Source organism: Tinamus guttatus, unplaced genomic scaffold (genome assembly GCF_059628265.1).
Source record: "Tinamus guttatus ecotype Peru unplaced genomic scaffold, ASM5962826v1 Tinamus_guttatus_pri_ptg000055l, whole genome shotgun sequence".
NCBI classification, from domain to species: Eukaryota; Metazoa; Chordata; class Aves; order Tinamiformes; family Tinamidae; genus Tinamus; species Tinamus guttatus.
The window spans coordinates 570,851-582,850 of record NW_028288589.1 but is presented as its reverse complement, the minus strand read 5'-3'; positions in this window follow the sequence as shown (position 1 = coordinate 582,850).

Here is a 12,000-nt window from a genome sequence, read left to right as displayed (position 1 = left end):
GTGTTTAAAGGCAGAGATAGAGATGCTTAATCTCTAACTTCCTTATTGTTTGCATGTCAGAATAAACAAGTTTTTCACCCATGTTTTGAGGAGCTCAAGGTGTTTTGCAAGCATGAATGAAGCCTTGCAATGGCTCCAAAGAAAGCTTTTTGCATACTCATTAAATGCAACAGGGAAACCGAATGGCAGAAATGATGATACATAACCTATCTCACAGCGAGTAACCATAGAACTGAGCCTCAAGGGGATTCAGGGCAAGTTTTACATTATCTTTTCTACAATATATTATAATTGATTTGTATGATGATTTTTTCAGTTGAAAACACAATTTTCTATTAAAAACAATTTGGACAGGTACTTTTTTATTACCTTTCCTATATGATTCTCTCCTATGATAAAAAGGTGGTCTCTTGCCCTGAAGTGCTTTCTGTCTGATCAGCTCAGACAGAAAAAATAAGTTTTATAATCTCTATTTTACAAATGGGGAAATGGGATACAGACACATTACAGAGGCATTTTTTTGCCAGATCACAGCAGAAGAAGATTAGAAATCTGATTTTGGATATCATAAAGGGAACAGCAAATTCTGACCACTTATGAAAAAATAGCTATTAGGCAAATAAATAGATAGTCATAAAAGATTCCTTCCTCTCTCTTCCCTTTTTATCCAAGCATCTGTATTTCTCTGTCATTATGATAGTCTCCTGCAAATGGAAGGATGCTGTTTAGCACCATTTTTCAGATGGAAAATACTCACACATTAAGGCTAATTCCAAATAGGGATTTGAGCACCCAAAGGCCTCTTAAATCTCTTGAATTCAATCCTCTGACATTAATGTTTGGCATTGTAATTATTGGTATTATTGACATGAGCCTTATTGAATTATAGGCTTTAAAGACCCGATGATATGTTCGCACAACATTCCTTACAATTCGATGCCACAAAGCAATTAAGCTTTGGGGGATTAAGCCATGAAGTGTGGGTTAGTTGAGTGGACAGTGAGGTGAATTTAGAACTGGGTGGATGGCAGAGTTCATGGAGGGTGATAAATGGGGCCGAGTCTTGTTGGAGGCCTGTGGCCAGTGGTGTCCCTGAGGGTCCACTGCTGTTCTACTTACTCACCACTGGCTTTGATGAGGGAACAGAGTGCATCCTCAGCAAGTTTGCAGATAATATCAGAATGAGTGGGGTGGCAGAGACACAAAAGAGGCCTTTGCTGCCATTCAGAGAGACTTAGACAGGTTGGAGAGTTGGGCAGAGAGGAACCTCAAGAGGTTCAACAAGGCGAAGTGCAGGGTCCTGCACATGGGGAGGAATAACCCCAGGCACCAGTACAGACTAGGGGTTGACCTGCTGGAAAGCAGCTCCATGGAGAGGGATTCGGGAGTTCTGGTTAACAACAGGTTAATCTTGAGTCAGCTGTGTGTCCTCGTGTGGCCAAGAAGGCCAATGGGATCCTGGCCTCTGTCAGGAAGAGTGTTGCCAACAGGTCAAGGGGATCCTGCCCCTCTACTCAGCTCTGGTGAGGCCACACCTGGAGTATTTGGTGCAGTTCTGGGCTCCCCAGGACAAGAGGGATGTGGAACTTCCAGAGAGGGTCCAACATAGAGCGACAAAGATAATTAAAGGACTGGAGCATCTATCTTATGAGGAAAGACTAAGTGAGCTGGGCCTGTTTAGCCTGGAGAAGATGAGATTGAGAGGGGATCTGATCAACATGTATAAGTACCTGAGGGGTGAATGTAGAGAGGATGGGGCCAAACTCTTCTGAGTAGTGGCCAGTGATAGGACAAGGGGTAAAAAGTACAAGTGGAATCGCTGCAAGTTCCATCTCCATGTGAGGAAGAACTTTCCTGTGAGAGTGACAGAGCCCTGGAACAGGCTGCCCAGAGAGGTTGTGGAGTCTCCTTCTCTGGAAATCTTCCAAACTTGGCTGGATGCCACCCTGTGCCCCGTGCTCTAGGTGTCCCTGCTGGAGCAGGGGGGTTGGACTAGATGATCTCTAGGGGTTCCTTCCAACCTTAACCATTCTGTGATTCAGTGATTTTTTTTTTCTTCAAAAAGATGAGATGGAGATTCATTTTTGTCCACAAGCTAGTATATGATGTCTTAGGATGCTTATTCAAGTCCTAGTCTCATTCCAAAAATTTTGTACTTACTAGGAACTCAAAGTGCAACTGCTTTCACAGAAGATGATGGAGTAGAGGGCAATCCTTTTTTCTCAGTGGCTTCCCTTCTCCTGTGACTTCCCACCAGTAGCAAGGGCCCAGATTCCACCTATCTTCAGGCGTTCATACGAGATGCTTTGGGTTCAGCTCCCTTTGTTTTAGTTTCTCAGAAGTTAGACATCTAATCTCTGGTAAACTCCACTCTGAGTCAGTGAAGAGAAGGATTTTGCCCATTTGAGGAATGAATCACTCCTTCCGAAGATGCTGGTATCTCCTCATGATAAGAAAGGGAATTTTGCTGACTGAGCTCCCAAATAGAATAATTTCAGAGTTTGTATGTTATAGGTAAGACAGTTGTAATGATAGCTGTCACCAAAAGTGCCAATCATCTCCTCTTCTTTTATCTCCTGCCTCTGGCTAAATGCTTCCCTTGCATTGCAGCTGCTGCTCACCTGACCCCCTCTCTTCCCTCAGTGAATCACCTTGGGAAGCTAAATGTAGAAAATTAACCCTACCAAAAAAAAAAAAAAAGCGTATTTTCAAAACTGAACCTGAGGTTGGAGAAATGCCAGAAACAGCCCAAAGAAAATGGCAAAATAAAAACTATGACTGAGAGCAGGAGAACTGAGGGCAAATCTTCCCCTTCAGCAGGTTTAGCCATCACATTAGTTCAGTTATAACGTGAAACACTTTGCTCAGTTGGGTGCAATAAGGACAGAGAAGACTTTTAAGAAAAAGACATACACACAAAAAAGATACAAAAATGTAGTCCAAAGCATACCTAGTCCTAAGTGAAATGACCCAGGTCAGGAATTATTCAGCAGAGAAGGAACTAAAACCCAAATCCAGCTGATTACAATGTCCCTACCCTGAAATACATTCTGTTTTGCTGATGGTACTTCATGTAAGGAAAAAAAAAAAAAAAAAACAGCAACAAAAAAGCAATAGAAACAGAGAAAGCTAAGTATTAAATTAAGTATTAAATTTGCTAAACCAAAGCAAACCAAAACCAAAACAAAACCAAACAAAAAAAAGACCCTTGACAAATCAAGCAAATCAACCCTAAAAACCACTGAAGCTGTTCTCCAGCCTTCTGGCTTTTGTCTTCATTGAGTGATGGAACGCAGCTGACCGGTATGAATCAAAGATTCACGACTGCAAAATTCTCTCCCATCTGTTGTAAAACCAATGCAACCATGAACAAGTGAGGGGTGAAACAATTTTTAAACCTCCTCAGCAATCTCATAAATTATCTGCAGCTAAATAACCTAGAAAACAGCACAGAATCTCCCAGCCTTAGGTAACAATTACACTATGTGAACTTTGGGAAACCTCTTGCTGGCACTCAAAATTAGGAGCTTAATACACAAATGAATATTGAAGGCATGGTGACAGCAGTGTTTAGACAATGCTTTTGCAGTCCACCAGGTGTTTTTTGATTTGTTTCTAAAGAGGGAAATGTTGTAATTAGTTTCACTGGAGGAAAAAAAAAAAGTGTGTAGATTGGAATTGTTTTTCTGAAATACTGAAGAGAATGCATCAGTCTACTGGCCAAAGATGGGCATGGGGTTCCTTTAGTCACTGGCTTAGTATCAGGTGCTTCGTTTAGACACTGGTCCAGTGTGTAAAAAGTCCAGTTTGACGTCTGAACTCTTCTGGAAGGATAAGATTTTGATCCTTAGGGTCACTTAGGGTCCCTTGACCTGCTGGCAACACTCCTCCTAATGCAGAAACCAGCCTGAGCAGCAGGTTGACCACCACTGAGAGAGTTCAAAGATCCAGTTGATATTTCCTGGTCACATCTCTCACGGCTCTACAGAAATATAACTATTGCTATACCCATTTTACACATAGGGAAAATAAACAGTTATGAGCTCAGTAAGTTAACCAATAAGCTTTTGGAACAGAATCACAGCTATCTCAGTGTGAACTCGGTGTCATGATGCTGTTTTTCTTCTTTTTCTCTAAGGATGCAGCCCACATGCAAGCAACACCACAGTGTTAATAAACTCAGAAGGTCAAATGCCTTGATTATCTCCTCCGAACCATAAGGACAGTCCCCAAGAAAAGATTTTATTTAAGGAAACCATATATTTTCCTTAAAATGTTCCCACCACATCCATCCTTTTTCCAGGTGGCAATATGCTCTTCTACATATACTGACAGATGATTTGTCCCTGTGATGTGGCAACAAACCTTAGGTCTCTCATTCTTCAGGAATGGCCCAGTTATTCATGCTGACTTCAATAATTATGGAAAAGTTAGCCTTATTTTTAGTGAAAGGTTTAGGTTAGTCAGTTGAACTCCTGTTGCCTTTTCCAACCTGAACTATTCTGCAATTACAAAATTACGCAACTGCTTTTCCTCTAGTACCTATCGTTCCCTTCAACTTCTATTTTTCTTATCATTTCTTTTTTTTTTCTTTTTTTTCTGAGGAGTTCAGATGTCAAGCAGGTATTTTAGGTGTGTTCTTATGAGTGCTTAAGAGTGTAATATTAATTTTCTTTGGCTCTTTGATCTAATGGCTTCCAAAATTACACTGGATCTCTATTTGTTATTGTGTTTTTTTTATTTTCTATTATAGCACATGGCAAGCATGTAATGACTTTTCTACTTATTGTCCTCCCAAGTTTCTTTCAGCATTCTCTTTCTTTTGCCAAGTCTCTGTCTGCCAATGGATAGCTTTATTCCTGATCATTATGCTTAGGTGAGGTAAAGGGTAGCTTGGTTCTTATTTCTTAAAAATATATCTCTTCTGGCAACCACAGGAAATTGTTTTGGATTTGCTCCATGAATTATTCATGAGACTCAATTTAGCATGATTATTAATTCTAACCTCTGCGGTGTATGAATAAGCAGTCTCATTGCTTAATATTAGTGCCTGGCCATTCTCTACAACTAATGACCTGTCATAGATATCTGTGTCTAACAATCATCAGGAAGCCAAAAAGTACTTAATTACAATTAATTTAATAAAACAATGATTGAACTAAAAGTGAAAAGCTGTCAGTGCTTTGCACCCAATTAATAGGAAAATAAATCAGTAGTACATTTGGAGTGACACATCGGCAATCAAATTAGTTCTCAATACAGGGAAATTTTGAATCCGCATTTCTCTATGCCTAAGTCTTGCATTGCCTCATGTGAGTTTGTGAAGTAGCACAATTCTGCAGTCCTCACTTTTGTACTGTTTGCTGGGAGAACTACTTCACTTATTTCTAATTATTTAACTTTTCTGTATGGAACATCTGCCTAATAAGAAGAGAGTTTGTCCTATTGCCTAAATCTCAGTCTGAAGGACACAGATGTGTTGAGAAACATTATTTTGGTCCTTTGATACTCAAGAGTTTTCACAACCATACTGCCTCTCCCTTGTCCAGCAATTAATTTTCCCCCTCCTTGTGCTAACCTTCAAATCAATTCCAGTAGATATCTCAGCCTCATCAGATCTTAGTAAGTTCACTGAACAGTCTCACAAGCATCTGGATCAGAACAACTGAATGAGTGATTACTGCAAGTTGCAGGTGTGCTTTGGGAGAACAGGAGATCCACCATCTGGCTTTGCTGCTGAAGCTCACATATTATCCAGCTACTGCCTTTGGGGTCACTGTAACTTGCAAATCTTCCAACTACTTCACGGCCCAATACTTAGGAATGGAAATTATACAATTCGGAAAAGAAAGAATGCTGATAATTAAGGAAGACTTTTAATGACAGTTGATTTAACTTAGTTGGCTTCCAAGATTTGGAAATTCTCCTTCTATTGTCATTAATTCACACAACACTCAAAACATTCCCTGTTTTTTGCAATGAAGGAAAAAAAATCATTATTTAAAGGTAATATTTTGATGGTAATACTAGCACCCTAGGAGCCCAGTACAGCCATCAGACCCTGTTGCTTCAGGTAAATAAATATGTTGCAGTGATAGTCTAATCGTGTGTAACTGGTATGCTGAGAAAATACATCCTTTTAGTCACAGACATACTGGGGAATCTGGTCTCCCCGACCAGCACCGATTTCAAATGTCTTGCCAATGTTTGAGTGAAATGTTGACACAGCTTCCAGGGCCTTCAGGAGCAGAGGGCAAGTGCAAGGAATGTCTCATCACCATGACAGTGTAGAAGCATTCGATAGGTAACAGAAGAGGAAGAATAATTGTCAATAACACCCTAATATCTATAATGTTATAGACTATATATGTATATGCACATACATATATATATGCATATACGTGTGCATATATATATATAGGTATATCTGTCATTTGACATAAAATTTAGTGCAGGTTATATTTTGCGTCCTGATCTCTTTCACTGATTTTTATCTATCTAGCCATAAATTATACAATGCTGTGTATGATTTAAAAATATACATATGTGTATAAAATAAATCACATAAATACAAAATTAACTGTTCCACTTGTCAAATCATCTTTAGACAGTTTAGACTTTGAAGTCGTTCTTTATTACTTGGTTGCTGTGATTTTGTGACTTTCATTGCTATCATAACATCAAAACACAGTGCAGCTTTTAAATATATTCACTTCAGACTTTGTTCTTGAAATAGACCAGTTATTTCTTTCAGTTGTTTCTTCTGAAGAATCTCATAATCCAGGTAAGGAATCAGGTATTCGGAAGGCTATGAAATACCTGAAGATTTATGTCCATTAAGGTGTCTATATCCTAAATGTGTACCTGAATTTTTGTATGTGTATATTTATGTGTCTGTGTTAAAGAAAAATGAAGAGAGAATATGTGCTTCTATATTTATGAATGTGCAGTAAATATATACAAAGAAGATGACTGATGAATTATCTGTTTACCCATCTGAAAGTCTCTCCAAGCTAAAGAACATGAAAAAAGTCAAGTATTATATGTTACATTACTCTGGATTTTGTGATAAATCTAGATGCTTTTATTCATGTAAATGGTCTCAGCAGGTGAAATTTATTCCCTCAAATGTCAAAGCTCTACTATCAATAAATTTTTGATTAGCATTTTGATATAAGTAGGCTGTGTATGGTTTAAGTATCCAGATATTTCTTCTTTGTATTACCATAAAATAGTTTTCTTAGGCAGTATCCCAAGTTGCCAATTTATTTATTTTGAATCTCTTGAGTCTCTTGATGTGTTTTGTAAAGAAATGAGTTTTATAGGTTCATGTTGTCTGTCCTTCTGCCTGTCCAAACTTCTCCCCCATATGCATCTCTCTAGCTGCCCGGTAGATTATGAATCTATCTGGAAATTTTGACTAACCTGGGAGAAACGTAGCTTTCTCAAAGACATAGGGTCGCTTCAAACGTCACAGAAATAGGCAGTTAGTTATAGGAAAAACATCTGAATTAATGTCGCACTTATGGGGAAGCTTTTAGTGTGAGTGCAGCAGCTCTGTTCTGCCTAACCACACTGCTAGCCAATTTGGGCACATTTGCCTGGAACTGGGCCCTATCAATTACCTATGCTGCCTTCAGCCAGGGGTTGAAGCAGAGGAGATGGGGATGGAAGCAGAGGTGGGGAAATGGGATCTAAGCGCTGGGATATAAGTCAAAAATGTGTACAGGTACAGGTTTTTCTTTTTCACTGTTCATAGAACAATTCACGAGATCCAAAAGTTGGAAGGACGCTATACTCTAGGAATCTCATCAAAAAATACTTTTTTTTTTTCCCCTCAGAGGAGTGAAAAATACATCCTACCACCAGATAACACCTAAAGGCTTGAAAGGTCCTCACCAGCAAATAAAAAGGTGGCAAGAACAAATCTCTCTGAATGAGGCAGGGAGAGAGAATTTTTTGTTGTTGTTGAGCTGCTGTGGTTCTGCACATCCCTCAGTGACCCACATCTCTTCTGTTTCACTTTCTCAGGTCCTTCTCTGAATTTCCATTCTGAATTTTCTCTGTGAATGACTCATTCGCCCCTCCCCTTTACAAGGACATAAAATGAGACTAAGTTCATTTCAGTCTCTGAAGACTGATAATGATGTAACTGGCATCAGAATCCAGATGAATGAGATGTCAGGAGGAATGGGAAAAGCTCCCAGGCGAAAGCATTCAAATAGTGTCTTTGGGCTAGTAAAAAATCCCTTGTTATCACAATCTTGTTTGGAAATGGACCAAGAAATATTATGACAAATATAAAAGAAAGCATAAAAGTTTCCATTATTAACTTCCAATTGTAAGTGAATTAAAATGCCGTATCTAAAATTGCCACAATCTGGCACTCAATATCAGTGCATCAGAATGTTATTTTGTACACAGCTCAAGCGAAGGCTTAGGTTTTCCTCAAACCTCATAGGCAATTAACTTTTTTTCTTTTCAGTAGGTAGAGCAGTCATGTAATATGAGATAATCACGTCTGAGCATCAGGAGACAAATGTTTGTGCTAATATACTTGGCTTTTGCTCAACATGTCCACATTCAATTATTACAGAATTCAAGCATAATGGTAAAAATTGGTCTCTTGAATTAAATAACAAAGCTCTCATTACACATTAATAACAGTAATAGTACTGCAGTATTAATAGTAATAATATTAGCAGTATTTATATTCATGAAAGCCATGCTTCCTTTTTGTACTTGTTTAGAACGAATAAATAGTACTTCTTTTTCCTAAATAAATTTTCAGAGGGGAAAAAAAAAAGGAAATACACAGGAGATACTCATTTGCCACAGTGACTAGGACATATAAATACACAGAATGCTTATTACTAATCGAAGCAATTTCATTTTCCTGTTCTGAAGTCCTCAATGACTGTGTCAAATAGTGTTTAACCTCAGGCTCCCAGATTCAAGAGAGACAGATTTTAAATATGAATTCAGTTTAAAAAGTCACCCTTATAGATCCTAAAAGAACACAATTTGCAATTATTTTAAAGGGCTGAATTTTGTTTTTTAATTGTTTTTTTCCACTAAAATAGGGATTTTTTTTCATTATTATGCAAGCATTATAAATAGTTTTGCTAATTATTTGATTAAATATCCCAAGAAACTATGAGGATGGAATGCACATTCCAAGTGATGATAACCGTGCTCATTTTGGGATCTAAGATGAATACTAATTTGACAACTTTTTCTAAATTCCATCCTTGTCTATAATAACCACCTTAGCTTAGGTCAGTGGTCTTCAAGCAGCATGCAGAAGTCCTAACTGATTTCAACATTTCTTATCTTCCTCAAAATTATGCATAAAATCTATATATCTCCTGTGAGACCATCTTGAATAAATTACATTAATTCTTATATTTGCTGAAAACGTCTTTCTCTTGCTAAGCCACGTGCATCCAATTATGTGAAATGGGAAATGCTTTAAAATACCACATTCTGGCACGAAGTGTTTGAGAATCTTTGGGGGATGTTAGTTTGTCTTTAATAACAAGTCCCGAATTGTGCCTAGTGGGCCTCTTTTCTGAAAACAAAGATTCCAAACTGCTATTGAAAAACACACACACACACCAGAAATATTTCACGGCTACTATCTGTCAAATGTAGAATAATTCTGTAGCTGGGAAGAAGGGATTAAGGGTAAGGAAGCAAATGAATTCTAAAGTTAAAGCTATTTATTTATTTATTTCAAGAAATACAAGAGGAAAAGCTATTTTACTTTCAAACCTTCCTTTTCCCATCTTTATAATTCATAGTTTCTCAGTATTTGCATGTTTTTAAAAGCAGAGCTATGATTATTCCCAGAAAAAAAAAAAAAAAAACTTCTAAGAATTTCTGCTGGGCATGTGTAAAATGCCTCTTTGTTCTGCATTGTGGTACATTTTGCCTGTCAGACATACCACGGAGAATGTCAGTGGGCATTGGTGGTTTGTTTGGTGAGTGCATTTTATTTTCAGAATTATTTCCTTCCTCCTGAACTAAGCAACACTTGAAACATCTTGTCTTGTTTTGTGTCAGCCAGGCATTTGCTTCTGGGTGCATAAAAAGTGCAAATTAGCAACCAAACATCAGAGGAGAGAATGAGGGAGGTCCCTGCTGGATAGAGCTGGTGTTTTGCTGGGATCTGAAAACAGCCATATCCATAGGGAAAGCAGAAGTGGAAAAATCATGGCAAATAACACTCAGACAATGGGTCTAATCCTGCTCCTAATGGAGACTATCCTTCCCCATTGAGAAGCATGCAGGTATTACCTTTATCCCTAAAGATGGTCAAGAATATGGGATGGGAAGACGTATGCTATATTTCCAAGTCTTTTCCCCTGATATTGAAGATGCATGTTATAAACTCTATAATAAATATGTTAAGTTCCAGCTGAAAAATAATCAGGCTTTGGGGGTGTTTTTCTGCTCCCAGTATATGTACTGCAGGGCTGTTCCTGAGGCTTCATCTTCTGATGTCTTATTTGCCTATTTCAAATTTCCATGATAAATATGCTTATGGGCATTTTCCACGTGATTGTTCTTGGGCCAGAACTATTCCTTGATGATTAGACTTCCTATTTCCCAGGTGTACATACCCTGTTGTATTTTTAGATGAGGATAACAAACACCCTATAAGGGAGGAATGGGAAAAGCATACAGTGTTGCTCATATGGAACACATTGGGCTTTTTCATGTAGCCTCTAGCTGACTCCTATGTTTCAGACAAAAACAAATCCAAATCTATTATGATTCTTGATTTCGGTGTACTTCCTTGGTCCATATGAAAACACGATCACTAGGGCTTCTGGACTTGCTATGTAGCACCTGTAGACCAAAGGTGAGAAGACAAATCTACACAGTTCTGAACAAGCCTGATGGTGTTACCTGCAAGACACATGGAACATTGTTAGTGTTTCCAGTATCTCAAAATATTAATATAAATAGCTGGATTCAACTTGTCTCACCTGACTTTGGGCAGCTTCAATGTGAATGTCTCTGATCTGACCCAAAGCCTCTTTAAAGCCCATGGAAGGATAGGATATGATTTGTCTGATGAGTGTAAGATACCTACTCTAGTTCGCAATGTATCACACCCTAGAAGTCTTTTTCCCCTCCTATTTTGTCCAGCAAAGGGAATCTATATCAGTACATCAAAAGTAAGTGATACTTATATTAGCCATCAGGTGGAAGCCACCCACTCTCATGTATATATACTCTTAATTCTGTGACCACTGTTACCTGCTTGTTCTGGCTTTCCCCCATCCTTTCTTAGTAATTCTCTTCAACTCCTAAATTCCATCATCTTGCCTTCATCTTCATCTCCATGTATGCTTTATTCTATTCCTCTTTATTTATCTCCTTTTTACATTTCTAGGCAATTCCCTGCACCACCCTTACAGTCTGTTCATTTTCCCTGCCTCCCTCAATAGAGCCTCTCTCTATTCCCATAATATATAGGAAAGAAAAGAGAGTCCCTTGATCCATCCCCATAAGCCATTCTTTATTCCCAGACTAGTCACCTCAGTTGTTGCATCCTCAAACACTTACCCTTTGTTTACTTTTGTCACAGAGGTTTTGATCTGAAACTCATTGATATCTTTGGAGTGTTGACTTCGACTGGTCTCAGATCAAGGCTGTCAGCAAGGCCAAGATTACAAACCTCTGCAAAAGAGGCTCTGCAGCTCTCTATGGTGATTAGCACATTTAAGGTACAATTATAAAAAAAGGTTAACAATGGAAGATGTAGAAACTCACTGAACAGACTATACACAAATATTTTCCTTGTGCCTAGAGGTTGATATGTGTTTGGCTGATATGGAGAATGTTAGCTTGTGAAATGCTCACAGAAGGAAAACTTTTTGTAACTGCGAAGTGTGCAAAGAAAATACTCTCAAAAACACCTGGGGAGAATCTTTGGATTGGTGCATGGTCTGAAACATACTTGTAATCAGTAAAATCTTTCCATCATCT